The sequence below is a fragment of the Halichoerus grypus genome, chromosome 4, assembly GCF_964656455.1.
Source record: "Halichoerus grypus chromosome 4, mHalGry1.hap1.1, whole genome shotgun sequence".
Taxonomy (NCBI): domain Eukaryota; kingdom Metazoa; phylum Chordata; class Mammalia; order Carnivora; family Phocidae; genus Halichoerus; species Halichoerus grypus.
In genome coordinates, this window is record NC_135715.1 from 47158530 (window position 1) to 47175591 (window position 17062).

The window sequence follows — 17062 nt, forward strand, 5'->3', positions numbered from 1 at the left end:
TTCCTATTGACAAACATGTCAGTAATTTCATGTGAAATATATTGCTAGGTTTGTGGCTTACTTTTCATAATCATTAAGTTTGAAATGACTTTGTTTTTGTTTTTGTTTGATTCTTTGCTTTATTTTTTACTGAAGTATAGTTGACATACAATATTACATTAGTTTCAGGTGTACAAGAGTGACTTGACATTTATATACAATATGAAATGCTCACCATGGTAAGTGTAGTTACTATTTGTCATCATACAGAGTTGCTACAGTATTATTAACTATTCCCTATGCTGTACTTCCATTCCTGTGACTTACCTATTTTATAACTGGAAGTCTGTACCTCTTCATCTCCTTTACCTATTTTGCCCATTCCCCTAACACCTCCCCTCTGGCAACCAGAATCTGGTTTTGTTTTATTTTGTTTGTTTGTATGTTTTGTTTTTTAGATTCCACATATAAGTGAAATCATATGGTATTTATCTTTCTCTGTCTTATGTCACTTAGTATAATACCCTTTGGGTTCGCTTAACATAATATGGCATAATATGGCACTATTTCATTCTTTGTTATGGCTGAATAATATTCCATTGTATATATACACCATATCTTCTTTATCTCTTCATCTGTTGATGAACATTTAGGTTGTTTCCGTATCTTGGCCATTATAAATAATGCTGCAATGAATGAATTCAAATTAGTTTTCTTTATTTATTTGAGTAATACCCAGAAGTGGAATGGCTAAATCTTATGGTATGTCTATTTTTAATTTTTGAGGAACTTCCATACTATTTTCCATAATGACTGTACCAATTTAAATTCTCCCTAATAGTGCATAAAGGTCCCTTTATCCATATCCTCACCAACACTTACTCTTTCTTGCCTTTTGATACTAGCCAACCTGACAGGTGTGGGTGATATTTCTTTGTGCTTTTGATTTGCATTTCCCTGGTGATTGGTGATGCTGATCTCCTTTTCACATGTCTGTTGGCCGTCTGTATGTCTTTGAACAACAAATGTCTATTCAGGTCCTCTGCCCATTTTTTAATTGGATTATTGCATTTTTAGTTTTGAGTTGTATGAGTTTGAAATAATTTTAATAAGTTTAATTGTGAAGCATCCTTTTGAAATAAACATTGGAGAAAACCATAAACCTTATGTTTTTTGACAAGAAGCAGATTTTCATCCATTTAATTTTCTGGGAAATCATATTTTTTAAAGATTTATTTATTTATTTGAGAGAGAGAGAGAGTGTGTGCACATGAGTGGGAGGGGCAGAAAGAGAGAGGGAGAGAGGGAATCTCAAGCAAATTCTGCGCTGAACCAAAGCCAAGAGTCAGGTGCTTACCTCCAGGAAATAATAAGTTTTGTTAATATTTTTCTATCTCCCTTCTGAAAAAGATTTGCTTATTCGTAAGCAGCATTTTGTTGACTAACTCAGTTATGTCTGGAGGAGAAAAATCTCCATAAGAATACCGGAACAAGGGGTGCATGGGTGGCTCAGTCCTTAAGTGCCTGCCTTCGGCTCAGGTCATGATCCCAGGGTCCTGGGATCAAGCCCTGCATTGGGCTCCCTGCTTTGCGGGAAGTCTGCTTCTCCCTCTCTCCCTCTTACTCCCCTTGCTTGTGTTCCCTCTCTCGCTGTCTCTCTCTCTGTCAAGAAATAAATAAAATCTTAAAAAAAAGAATACTGGAACAAGGCAAAAAAAAATGCGTCATCACTGAGATTTTTATGACTTGAAGGAAATATGTAGAAAAACTATATTTCTTAATGTAAATGTCATATGCAGAAAGGAAAATGATTAATCAGAAAAATGTACATGGTATTTATAAAAGCTTTATGAAATTTTATTGAGTATATTTATATCTTCACTTATTATGGAAGTGGATAAGAAAAAGTACCACAACATTATAATTTTAAAGCTTAAATATTTTTAGTAACTGAAGTATAGAGAAAAATGAGTATTTCCTTTCTAAAGAAAAAAATAAGTCATGTTCTTTGCAAGAACTTGATCCTTATCTAAACTGTTAAGATACAGGTGTTTGGGTTAATTTTTAGCATATCTTTTAAAACTCCACATCATTTAAATAAATAGTCATTGTTCATATTGAATGGTGGCAGTGGAGTAGTAATACTTACCATTAGCTTTTAATTCCTTTGTAATATTTTTATAGGAAGCAATGAATTAAAATAATAAATTTAGAACTGAAGAATTTTGAGATATATACTATAGAAAATACTGAATATTGATAATATTTTAGCTAATTAGCTACTTTTACCACATTGAATATCCTAAAATCAGTAGGTTTACAAAAGTTCATTATTTCTTCAACATAAATTTTTGGAAATAGTTTTGAAAATGACAAAGAATAAAAATACCAAATTCTTATTAAATTTTCAAGATTAAATTAGGGGGCACTTGAATAAAAGGGCATTAAGTGATAACAGACATCCCATACTGTGGTTTGTTTGGTAGTATTTAGGCCATTAACCAGAGCTATTTTAACTTAACCTAATTACAAATTTAGAAATAAAAGAATACTCAGTTAGAATGTGTAATTTTCATATATAAGTAAATATATCTTTCAGTAATTTCTTACATCTTTCAATAATTTCTTACCATCGGAATATTATAGTGGGAGGGAAAGCAAAGCAAAGCAAAATTAATTAATTAATTAATTAATTAAAATAAATAAAATAATAAAAAGAAAAAAAGGAGTAAATGAAAGTTAAAAAAGAAAAACAATACAAGTTTTAATCTTGAAGCAAATGTGATAACCACTACACTACAGAAACAATGGAAGTTTTTATCATAAACCAAGCATTCTACAAAGCACTGTTGACACATATAAAAAGAAGAAAATACAGGAGCACACACAGGAGCACATATAATGAACTAATATTATCAGGTTGGTAAATACATATGTGCTATCCTATGCAAATGTGAAGTAAAACAGAAAAGAGAGTGATAACTTGTTCAAAGGTGCTTCATAGAATGGGTGATATGACATCTTCCTTTGGTGGAGGAATAGGAAGTCACTGGGTAAACAAGTAAAGAAAGCAGATTCTGGAAACAAGGGAAAGATAGTACAGCATGTTTAGGGGTATATGACAATAATAAAGTTGTGGTAAGACCATTAAGAGTCAAAAGTGGAGAGATATACAAGGGCATATTAGGAAGGACATTTATCCAGAGCTTGGATAGTATCTTTCAGATTATGCAGAAATATGTAATGGTTTAAAAATGTGAAAAGAGAAGATTTAATTTGTATTTTGGAATATGTGCATTTTCTTGAAGGCTGATTAATAGAACTAGAATAGAGAAATAGAAATCCAATTCTTTTACAGTGGTTAAGGTCACAATAATGAGGACCTGAATTCAATTATAGCAATAGGGATGGGGGTTAGAATTGGCAGGTCTTGATGGTTGATGAGTAGGGTTAGTAATGAGAAAGAGAATATATTTAGAAGGATCACTAAATAATTGGCTTGGGTGATTGGGTAAATGGAAGTGCCATCAAAAAAAAAAAAAAAAGAAAGAAAGAAAGAAAGGAAGAAAGATGGAAAGTGCAAATAATAGGTTCAGCTTTTATTTGCTTATAGTATTTCAGTGCAGGTTGGATATGATAGTAAATCTTAAGGAGAAGTCAGGATCAAAGACAAAATTTAACAGAAATTATCTAGGAAAGGTATGTAATAAGAAATGAAGATTACTAAAGGCATGATGTTTAGGAAACACAGTCATTTAAAGCTAATAGTGAGAACATATCAAATAGTGGAGACTGAGTTCAGTTGGAAGAGGACCAGGAAAAAGTGATCCCTCACAAGTCATAGAGGTAAAAAGGGATTTCAGAAAGAAAGAAACAGTGGCAATTATCACACAAAGATTCAGAAAATAAGGGGAAAAAAGAGCATTAGATAGATACAGCATCCAGACAATTATTGGTGATTTTTCTCAGTCTAATTTCAATGCAGTTATTAATTAACTGGAATGAGCTGAGAATAGCTAAAAGCTTTTAAAGAAACAATGGCCAGGGATGCCCGAGTGTCTCAGTCAGTTAAGCATCTGCCTTAGGCTCAGGTCCTGATCTTGGGGTCCTGGGATGGAGCAGGAGTGGAGTCGGCTTCTCCCTCTGTCCCTCCCCCTCTCCCTGCTCCTGCTCTCTCTTTCAAATAAATAAATAAGATCTTTAAAAAAAATAAAGAAACGATGACCAAATATTGTTTTTTTTTTTTTTTGCAAAATGCAAGCAGAATAAATACAAAGAAAATTATATCTAGACATAATCAAAATGCTAACCATGAAAATAGAAAAAAAAATCTTGAATGTAGACAGAGGGGGAAAATAAAGACATTACATAAAGGAAGACAATGATATAAAAGATGACTTCTCAGCAAAACAATGGAGAAAAGAACATAGAATAACAACTTTAAGATTCTTTAAAAAAACTATCAGTTTAGAATTTTACATGTAGCAATATATTTTAAATCATAAAGCAAAACAAAGGCATTTTATTTATTTTTTTTACTTTTTTATTATTATGTTAATCACCATACATTACATCATTAGTTTTTGATGTAGTGTTCCATTATTCATTAGACATTCTAAATAAATAAAAAATTAATGAATTTTAGCCAGCAGACTTACACTATAAAAAATGCTAAGGGAGGATCTTTCAGTATGAAGGGGAATGACATAAAATGAAACATCAGATCTATAGAAAGAAGTGTCACCCAAACAGTAAGTAGTGGGTTAAATACAAAAAAATAATAATATTTTTTTCTTTATTCTTAAATTCATTACACAATAAATGATTATTTAATAGGAAAATCACTCAGACAACTGGGAATGGATGGTAGCTTTCTCCATCTGATAAATGGTAGCAATGAAACTTGTATAGCTATCCTTTTACTAGTTGTGAAATATTTAATTCTTTTACTGTTAAATTGGGTAAAAGGCAAGTTTGCTTATTCTCATACCTTCTATTCCGCATTACACTGGAGGTCCTAGACTGTGCCTTAGAGCAAAAAAAGAAAATAAAAGGCAAAAGAACCAGAAAAGAGTAAATAACATTGTTACTATTGGCAAGTGACAGACATGTTTGTGTAGAAAACTCCTAAGAAATATAGTATAAAACTGTTAAAAAGTGAACTTTACCTTTCTCGCTGGATACAGGGCCAATATACAAAAATCAAAGATTTGAAAAGAAAGACTTAAGAATTGTACCATTTACAATACTATCAAAAAATAAAATACTTAGGAATAAATGTAAAAAAATTATTTTTAACATTGTTACATGAAAATATAAAAAAAAAAATACCAAGAGAAATTGAATAGGACCTATACAAATGAAGAAATGTGTTATAAATATATCGGAAAACTTAGTTTTGTTTTGTTTTTAATTCTTTTTATATTGATTTGTGGGTTTAATGTCATCCAATAAAAATCCCAAAGAGCTTTTGTGTATAAATTGAAAAGTTGATTATATCCTTTATATAGAAAAACATAGAACCTAGAATAGATTTTTTTAAAAAATCTTTAAAAAACTATGTTAACTCAATTACCTGATATCAAGCTTACTTTTATGGTAAACTTCATTAAGTGAGACTGAGGTATTGCTGTAAAGATAGGCAAGCAGATCAATGGAGCAGAATAAGTCATATATATCTTTGGGAGGCTATAATTCTACATACCAAATCATGTATATGATTTGGTATGTAGAATTATAGCCTCCCAAAGATGTACACATCTTAATCCTCCAAACCTGTGCAGGTAGAATTAAGATTGCTAATCATCTGATCTTAACATAGGGAGATTATCTCAGATTATCTACGTGGGTCCAACGTAATCACAGGGTTCTTAAAAGTGGAAGAAGATCACTACATTTTTATCTTTGGGGTAAATCCCCAGTTGTGCAATTGCTGGGTCATAGGGCTGCTCTATTTTCAACTTTTTGAGGAACCTCCATACTGTTTTCAAGAGTGGCTGCACCAGCTTGCATTCTCACCAACAGTGGAGGAGGGTTCCCCTTTCTCCACATCCCCACCAACATCTGTCGTTTCCTGACTTGTTATTTTTAGCCATTCTGACTGGTGTGAAGTGGTATCTCATTGAGGTTTTGATTTGGATTTCCCCGATGCCGAGGGATGTTGAGCACTTTTTCATGTGTCTGTAGGCCATTTGGATGTCTTCTTTGGAAAAATGTCTGTTCATGTCTTCTGCCCATTTTTTGATTGGATCATTTGTTCTTTGGGTGTTGAGTTTAATAAGTTCTTTATAGATTTTGGATACTAGCCCTTTATCCAATATGTCATTTGCAAATATCTTCTCCCATTCTGTCGGTTGCCTTTTGGTTTTGTTGACTGTTTTTTTTGCTGTGCAAAAGCTTTTTATCTTGATGAAGTCCCAATAGTTCATTTTTGCACTTGCTTCCCTTGCCTTTGGCGGTGTTTCTAGGAAGAAGTCGCTGCGGCTGAGGTCGAAGAGGTTGCTGCCTGTGTTCTCCTCTAGGATTTTGATGGACTCCTGTCTCACATTGAGGTCTTTCAACCATTTTGAGTCTATTTTTGTGTGTGGTGTAAGGAAATGGTCCAGTTTCATTCTTCTGCATGTGGCTATCCAATTTTCCCAACACCATTTGTTGAAGAGACTGTCTTTTTTCCATTGGACCTTCTTTCCTGCTTTGTCAAAGATTAGTTGACCACAGAGTTGTGGGTCCATTTCTGGGCTCTCTATTCTGTTCCATTGATCTATGTGTCTGTTTTTGTCCCAGTACCATACTGTCTTGATGATGACAGCTTTGTAATAGAGCTTGAAGTCCGGAATTGTGATGCCGCCAGCTTTGCTTTTCTTTTTCAACATTCCTCTGGCTATTCGGGGTCTTTTCTGGTTCCATACAAATTTTAGGATTATTTGTTCCATTTTTTTGAAAAAAGTGGATGGTATTTTGATAGGGATTGCATTAACTGTGTAGATTGCTCTAGGTAGCATTGACATCTTCACAATATTTGTTCTTCCAATCCATGAGCATGGAACCTTTTTCCATTCCTTTGTGTCTTCCTCAATTTCTTTCATGAGTATTTTATAGTTTTCTGAGTACAGATTCTTTACCTCTTTGGTTAGATTTATTCCTAGATATCTTACAGTTTTGGGTACAATTGTAAATGGGATCGAGTCCTTAATTTCTCCTTCTTCTGTCTTGTTGTTGGTGTATAGGAATGCCACTGATTTCTGTGCATTGATTTTATATCCTGCCACTTTACTGAATTCCTGTATGAGTTCTAGCAGTTTTGGGGTGGAGTCTTTTGGGTTTTCCTCATAAAGTATCATATCATCTGCAAAGAGTGAGAGTTTGACTTCTTCTTTGCTGATTCGGATGCCTTTTATTTCTTTTTGTTGTCTGATTGCTGTGGCTAGGACTTCTAGTACTATGTTGAATAGCAGTGGTGATAGTGGGCATCCCTGCCGTGTTCCTGACCTTAGGGGGAAAGCTCTCAGTTTTTGCCCATTAAGAATGATATTTGCTGTGGGTTTTCATAGATGGCTTTTATGATCCTGAGGTATGTACCCTCTATCCCTATACTCTGAAGAGTTTTGATCAAGAAAATATGCTGTACTTTGTCAAATGCTTTTTCAGCATCTATTGAGAGGATCGTATGGTTCTTGTTCTCTTTTATTAATGTATTGTATCACATTGATTGATTTGTGGATGTTGAACCAAACTTGCAGCCCAGGGATAAATCCGAAGGGGTATGTGCACCCGATGTTTATAGCAGCAATGTCTACAATAGCCAAACTATGGAAAGAGCCAAGATATCCATTGACAGATGAATGGATAAAGAAGATGTGGTATGTATATGTATGTATATATATATATATATATATATATATATATACACACACACACACACACACACACATAATGGAATATTATGCAGCCATCAAAAGGAATGAAATCTTGCCATTTGCAATGACGTGGATGGAACTGGAGGGTATTATGCTGAGCGAAATAAGTCAATCAGAGAAAGACATGTATCATATGATCTCACTGATATGAGGAATTCTTAATCTCAGCAAACAAACTGAGGGTTGCTGGAGTGGTGGGGGGTGGGAGGCATGGGGTGGCTGGGTGATAGACATTGGGGAGGGTATGTGCTATGGTGAGTGCTGTGAATTGCGTAAGACTGATGAATCACAGACCTGTACCTCTGAAACAAATAATACATTATATGTTAAAAAAAAAAAAAAGAGGATAGTAGGAAGGGAAAAATGAAGGGGGGGGGGAATCGGAGGGGGAGCCAAACCATGAGAGACTATGGACTCTGAGAAACAAATTGAGGGTTCTAGAGGGCAGGGGGTGGGAGGATGGGTTAGCCTGGTGATAGGTATTAAAGAGGGCACGTACTGAATGGAGCACTGGGTGTTATACGCAAACAATGAATCATGGAACACTACATCAAAAACTAATGGTGTAATGTATGGTGATTAACATAACATAAAATAAAAAGAAATGTAAAAAAAAAAAGTGGAAGAAGAAAACAGAAGAGATTCAGAGGGAAATGTGACAATGGAAGAAAAGTAGGGTGATGATTTTGAAGATGGAGGAAAGTGGTCATGAGCCAAGGAATGTGGGTGGCCTCTAGAAGCTAGAAAAGGCAAAGAAACAGATTCTCCTCTAAAGCCCCCAGAGAGTACCACAGCCCTGCCAACACTTTAATTTTACCTAGGAAGATCCTTGTTGAAATCCTAGTTATAGAATTGTAAGATAATCATTTCATGTTATTTTCAGTCATTACGTTTGTGGTAATTTGCTATAGCATCAATAGATGAAAGGAAGAGTGAAAAGAAAAAGAAAAGTAGGGTAAGGAGGAATTGGTATGTTGGGGGGGAACTTATTAAATAGTTGGTTAGGTAAGTCTAATTAAGAAGATGAGAATTGAGCAAAAACCTGAAGATCTGAAGAGGTGAGTGACTTAGTTGAGTATCTGGAGGACAGGCAAAAAAGGCAGCTATAAAAGCCTAAAGCAGGGATGTTCTTGGCATGTTTGAAAATAGTATAGCAGTCAGTGTGACTGGAAAAGTGTGGACAAAGGGGAGAGTAGTAGGAGAGGACTGAGTCATTGGCTTACATTTTAGATTGATCTCTGTTGCAAGGTAAGAAATGCAAAGAGGAAATTGTGAATGAATAACAAAAAGTTATATGATCAATGGATTGGTGCTCTTAATGGATTTGAGAGCATGTTGGATTTGGGAATGCTAGAAAGAATGAGCTTGAAAATTAGGAAGAAGTGGTCAGAGAATAGGATGCATGGCATTGGATTTATGAAAATATCACTCTTAGTAGTAATGCCAAGGTCTGCTTTCATGGATGACCACGGGAGTGAGTGGTTTAGGTAGGGTTGACCCCATCATTGGTGAGCTATGGGTAGAATGGAAATGCCAAAGGGAAAGAAAGATTGTTTTTAATGCATAAATTGGTATAAATATGCCAGAAATGGAATGGATCATTAGAAGTTGGGGTATAAACAGGCTTTGTTAAATGACAAGAGCAATCAAGGTTATAAATCCTATAAGTAAAAGAGTATCAAAGCTGGGGTTTTTTATTTATTTATTTTTATTTATTTTTTTTTAAATTTTTTTATTGTAAAGCTGGGGTTTTTTAGAGGACAGTAAGAGAGAATATCTTGAAACAACAATGAGAAGCCCAGTCATATTAAGCCTGTGAGCCAATCTGAAAACAAACAAACAAAACAAACAAAATCCAAACAAACACAAAAACAGGTCCCAAGGAAGCAATGATGGCAGAGGATAGCCAGTTTTATGGTAAGAAAACATTGATGGATTGAGTTTAACGTTTTCGAGATCTTACACAAATTCATCTAATTTTGAAACCATTTTTGATACATAATCCTACATGTAACGATATCTGGGAAATGTGGTTTTCAGCTAAGTTTTGTAGTACAAAAAAACTTCTGAGGAGGTGAGAATCAGTCAACAACTAATCATATTCAACTTAATTATGGTATCCCTTTTGAATCTTGAAAGCTTGCTGAATTTAAGGGGACCTAAGTTCCTTCTATCATCTGCTTCACATTTGTAAAATGTTATTTCTATCCTCAAACTCAATTTATAATCCAAGATGGTTGGTACAGCCACCATCACCATGTGCTCATTTTATGAAAAAGAGAAAGGGAAAAGCAGGAAATAGCCAAAGTATGTGCTTCCTAACTGACCAAAGTGCCTTCCACCAAATACCAAATACTCTTTTTAATGTCACTGACGACAATTTAGTCACATGCCCATATTTAGCTATAGCGGAGGCTAGGAAATGTATTATTTTGGCTGGGAACACTGCTTTATTGAATAAAATTAGGATTCTATTTCTAAGATAGAAGGGATAGAGGATATTTGTAAGGCATCTATGTTTCTGCAACTTTGGGGATAGCAGGCAGGCTTTAGGAGGATTCACATGAATGAGGTTGAATAACCATGGGACTTTTCTTTAAAGAGCTTAATATTAGATAATTACATTATAGTACTAAGAAAAATGCGACTCATATGGAGCAATAATTAAGAACTATATATATTTTATAAACTAAAAAAAGAATTGATAATAACAGGTAAATGTGCCATATTTATAGTAATTCTTCCCAAACGGTTCTGTAATTATAAGAAATCTTGATATGTTTGTACATATCTTGCATACATTGGCTTTCATATCTTAAATTTCAACATTTTAAAAGAGTAAGTCATTTTTCTTGTCTTTGGATCATTATTCTATGACATTAGTGAGAAATTCATCCTTTATTAATAATACATATTAAGCACCTATAATAGGTGAGGTATTATATGTGGAAAAGGTATAGAGTTGATCAAGAAGAACAGGGCTATATGTTTAAGGAACTTACCCTCCAGTGGGCAGTGTTATGCAAGCATATACACAGAGGTATCTATGGAGTGATATGTGGGATAACAGGTAAGTCTCTCTGGAAGAACTGATGTTTAAGTTGAAATCTAAATGATAATTCTGACCTAGGAAAGAGAGGAGAAATCCAAATAGAGTTAACAGGTATGGGGAAGAGCAAACAAAAAGTCCATGGGGAGAAAGAAAAGAATGAAGGAAAATCAGTGGCAAAAGATGAAATGATCTGTAAGGTTGATGGAGTTCAGGTTACAAAGCTATTTTTAGGTCATACAAGATTTTGAACTGTATACTAAAAGCGAAAAAATATCTTGGTGAGTTCTAAGTAGGAAAGGGATGTGATCAGCTTTGCATTTCACAGTAATTAATATGAATGCAAAGTGGAGCCTGAATTTGAAGAGAACATTGAGGATAGGACACCCTTAGAAGATTGTTGACTGATACTTGAATTCAGTTAGGAAGAGGGTATCCAGATGAATAGGACAGATGGATAATGAGGAAGGGACATGGATCTTTTAAAAATATATTGTTGAAATTATGGAACACAGATAGGAAAGTGAAGGGTGGCTGAGAGGGAAAAGTGAAGGGAACCATGTGATGGAGATTTTATTTATTTTATTATTTATTTATTTAGGTGTAAAAGGTGGTTTTATTAAAGCATGGGGACAGGACCTGTGGGCAGGAAGAGCTGCTATGATGGAGATTTTAATGATAAGAAACAATAGGTATGATGAAAGCATTTGAGAGATCAAAACAGAAGAGACCAGATTATCTGATTTAGTGATTTGAGAGATAGATTTTTAGGTGATAACAAGGTAGTTGGGGAAGGGTGTTGAGCAGAGTGCAAAGAAAAAATAAAACCAACAAAACATTGGAGATGTAGTTAAAAAGCAAGGAGGCCAGGATATTGAGGATATTGAAGATACTGATGGGCAAAGGAAGACTCTGGGCCAAATGGCAAGTCTTCAGTGAACAAAGTGGGGTACCTGGTTAGATGAAAATCAACAGAAACTAGCAGAGATGGAAGCTGAATCTCACAAAATAGCATAAAAGACAGAGGTTTTTTTGGTTTTGGTTTTTGTTTTTGTTTTGTTTTTATGTATACTTTTATAAAACTACGAAATAGTAATATCCCTGAGGATTAATGGGGTCCAATTCTAACTTTTCACAATTATGATGAGTGATGGAGTAAGAAGAGATTTTGTAAAAACATTAACAGCTTTCAGTTAGGTTCAAAGGGTGAAAGTAAGATTTCATAAAATGTCTAAGAGTGTAGGGGAGAGTTATTTCTGACCTGTGCCTGGCAGAATGGGTCCTGCAAAGAAGGGTGGCAAGAAGAGCCTTTTTGCCATCAAAGAGGCAGTGACTGGAGAACATACCACCAACATTTGCAAGTGCATCCTTGAAGCAGGCGTCAAAGAGAATGCCCCTTGGACAATCAGAGATTCAGAAATTTGCCATGAAGGAGATGGGAACATCAAATATGCCTATTGACACCAGGCTTAACAAAGCTGTCTAGGAGTTTAAAGCTTTATTGGCTAAGCATGGCCCATACACATGAATCAGTTTAAAAACAATATATTGAATTTTGAAGAGTTAGTCATGTGCTACAGATTATATCACTCTAAAAAATAGTGAAAACAGAGTCATATAATCAAAGTAGATATTTTGGAAAGGAAAAATGGGGAATGATTTTTTTTTTTTTTTTTAACTGGTAATTATAGCTCTTTTGAAAATCAGAACCTCTTTTTCATGAGTAATGTTTTTCATTCACAATGAGTTGCAATAGAATTCTTTAGCTATTAACACAAGCCTAGTAAGAAAATTAGATGAATAAACTTTTTTCAGGGTGCCAGTGAAAAGACTTGAGTTTATATGTCGGTTCTATTTTTATCAGCTTTTTGACTTTTGGCGGTTTCAATTTGTATCGAAGTAGGGGTAATAACTAGTGTAAATATGATGATTAAATAATATGTGTTGCTATTAAATGTATGTTAACAAATACATTGCTGAGGAAATGAAGATGTGATTCTCATTTCCAGAGTGTAATGAGCAGCAATATTTTTATTATTATTTGGATTCCATGTGTTGGAGCTGTTTTTTAATAGTGGAGAACAAACAGTGTAGCTGCTTGAAAAACTCAACAGTGGGAACAATTCTGCAGAATCTAGGAGCTTTTATCTTTTTTTTTTTGGTTTTATTCATGAACACCTGTACTAAATATATGTTACCTACACTATTCCTACTAAAAATATGGAGTACCGTATGTGAAATATATGGGAAAGGATAAAAGACTGGAGAACAAATGGGAACAATAAAATGGTGGTATTATTTCTGCAGTTTCTTCTAAGTTTCTCAGCATAGGAAGAAAAGAAGGATATTCGGTTTTCATAATACGCGCCAAAATATGGTGTGTCCCCAAACTGTAGTGTTAACAAATGTAGGGGCAACAGAAATGATCACACTTCTGAGTCTTAGGCCAGTAAAAATTAATATTTAAAGTAAAACACCAATAAAATCCATTTCTTAAATGCAGTTTCTTACAAAATTAAAAAAAAATATATTGTTTTACCTTTTGTTCAGTAACTTCCCCTAAGTTCAAGGTGGGTTTTTACCATAAAATGAAGGATTTCATCATATTCTGAATCAAAATCCAAATTTTGATGTCCTCCTCAAATGTTCTCTTACCTCCTTCCAAAGTTCAGTTAACAATAGTTGCCTGGTCTGCTGTTCAGGGCTAATAAACCTACTTGAGCAGATGGGCTGATGTCAATCAGCCAGTGACAGCACTCAGATTCTGCAGAAATGTGCTTTGCTATGGTGCACCCATCTGCACTATATACCTTCCCTTGGTGATGGCGAGACCTCTAGAACCATATTTTCTTTTCTGGAGGTACACACCTTTCTCTGGAGTTTTATTTTCTTTACAAGGGCCGTATATCAGATGGGAGAAATGTCACTTTCATGGTTTTTAATGAACTCAGAGAATACATAGCTTGACCACATTGGGTCAATGTGCTAGAGATCTTACCCTTCCAACAATACACTGGTTGGGTCTATCTTGAAGGAGCAATAAAAAAAAACTTCCACAAAGTGACTCTGTTACCTCTGGAAATATAGGAACAAGCTCTACATGCTCTCCCAAATTCCGTTGCCAGGCACACTCTGTGCGATACCTTAAGGCATATTCGACCTTAGCAAATTCTTCAATTGCTGTCATTATTTTTATCCAAGAAATTCTGAATTCAATAGCTAATCATCTCCATAGATTAACCACTCCTGATTTGATACATTTTAATATATGTTCTTAGCATTTTTACGTGAATATCATTTTACATTTTTTATTCAAATTAAATTTTATATGTCAGTAGGACGATCTAAGTTGGGTGTGAGTTCCTAACCTAAAACTATTTCTCACTCTGTATTATTTCTTTGTTCTTTCATTCTTACGTATCACAATTGGAAACATCTTCCTTTCTTAAGAAAAAGACTATGGTTTGTGTATAATTTAAGATTGAAAGTTATTTCACAGTATTATATTTAACTCCTTTTTTGAATCCACAATATATTATGTAATTTTGTTTACATTTATGAACTTATGTGACTATTATTTATTATTATGTGTAATTAAAATATTATTGTAGTTTTCTGATTTTGTGTTTCAAAAATCAGGAGTCATGTCTATAATAAATGCTTTCAATAGAAGCAATGGCGGTTGTATGGGCAAAAAAACATTTAAATACAGAATCCAGATTTTGTCCGTATCATGTCCTTTATATATTCTGACAAAGTATATAATTAAATTTATGTTTTATTTTTCACATAAAGAATTGGTAAGTAAAGTAACTATGAAGGAAACTGATAAAAATGTTGAAGTGTACCGGGGCGCCTGGGTGGCTCAGTTGGTTAAGCGACTACCTTCGGCTCAGGTCATGATCCTGGAGTCCCTGGATCGAGTTCCGCATCAGGCTCCCTGCTTGGCAGGGAGCCTGCTTCTCCCTCTGACCCTCCCCCCTCTCATGTGCTCTCTCTCTCTCTCTCTCTCATTCTGTCTCAAATAAATAAATAAAATCTTTAAAAAAAAGTATTTAAAAAAAAATGTTGAAGTGTATGGTTTCTGGATCTCAGTGATTGGGTTATTATTTTTTCTCAGACTTTATACCCTCTGAAGTTAAGAGTGGATTATTTTCAACTAAGAAGTAAACAATTACTCATGGTTGGAATTAGAAGTTTTATGGCACTCCTTTGGTTGTAGTGTTCAAAAAGGGAACATCATTGCCTAGAAGGGAAATGAATACATGCCATAAGACATCATTTGCAGTCAGTGATGTTTTCTTGTGCTTCTATTATTGTACTGTAGGAAGGACTAGTAAAAGTGCATCCCAATAATTGCAGGGTGGTAAATCAACTTCAATATAAGAAATGAACCTAAATATAAAAAGTTAAGGAAAGTATCTTATCTTAATAATTGACAACATATTTGATAGAGCTAGTTCAAGGAATATTTGTAAACTTAGTGAAGTTTGGTTTGGGGGCTTCCCATAACCGCCATTCTTATACATTTTCTGGTTATCCTTTGACATCTTGAGGTCCTTCTGTCCCAGGCTCTATTCTCCCAGTATTTATATCCACATCCTAGCTCTCCCGGAGTTTTTTCAGGGATGGTGCTGTTAGTTTTGACTTCATATAGACTCTGGAAAGATTTAGGAGATATTGAGTCACAAGACAATACTTACAGGCTGTATATAAAATCAAAACTATTTCTCCAAGACTAAGATTGTTTGGTGGAGTTTTCCAAAGGATACATGACATATCATTACAGTAAGTTGAATGCAGAGCTGATATGACAATCCAATTGTCTTCTATTAATTCAGACATTAAAGAGATTTACAGAAATGTAAAGCAATGAACCCCTCTTACCATTCTTTTTGTTTTGGAAAATATAAGTGGGTAGTGTGTGTAAGTATCTGATAATTAGCTTTTTTGATTATAATATAAGTGTCTGATACTAACCTTTGATTGCTGAGAAGTCCATTTTAAAGACATCTATCTAGAATAAGCATTTTGCCAGCTACACAACGAGATAAAGAGCCAGACTGCCTCACCCATGAAGTTCCCCTTTTAGAAAACCCTGGGTAACCTAGATAATTGACGACTAGAGTGACCCTCTTTTTCCTTCCCTGCACTTTAATTCCCACTCTAACGTTTTAAATTCACCAATAAAGTCACCCCCTCCTTGACCCCAATAAGGGCAGAACACCAAGTCTATTCTCTACCTTACTGTGTGGCCCCGGGCATACCTTGTACCTTTCAGGACTTGTGAGTAATAATTTTTTTTTTCCCAAAATTCCGTGATAGTTGTAGCTGAGGTGTGTCTTGCAATCATAATAAGAGCTGCAGGGGCACCTGGGTGGCTCAGTCAGTTGAGCATCGGACTCTTCATTTTGGCTCAGGTTATGATCTCAGGGTCCTGGGATGGAGCCCTGCCTGGAGCTTGGTGATCAGCACGGATTCTTCTTGAGGATTTCTCTCCCTCTCCACCCACTCATGCTCGTGCTCTCTTTCTCTCTCTCAAATGAATGAATAAATTATTATTTTTTTTAAATAAGAACCACAAAAACTAGTCCACTCACAACATTGGTTTGGGTTGGGAAATTGTCTATGGGGCTCCCATAAGTAGCAGGAGCCCAGGTGAGTGCCCACAGGCATTTCCATGGATGGCATCACTATCTGTATGTTGAGACTGACACAAAACAATGATTTTTTCATTAAAAGTATGACATTTATGTTAATGTGTAAATGGTTTATTACTGCTATTTTAAAATCAATCAATAAAAATTTATAGAATTTATCATTTGAATTACTAATGCTAAATATAGAGAGCTATAACTTGCATAAGCAAGAGTTCGTTGGGGTCCTTGATCAATTTTAAGAATGTAAAGGGATCCTGAGACCAAAAATTTGAGAATTACTGTGCTAGACAATTTGAAATACTGAGTGGTAATGAATGGGGCATTAAATGAATAATACTTCAGTTAATAAATTTGTATATTATAGGAGCTTCCTGCAATGTTGAGGTTTTACCCCAAAGTAATAAACTTAAGTATGATTTTAAAAATTGTGGTAAGCTACTAAGCAGATTTTATCATGG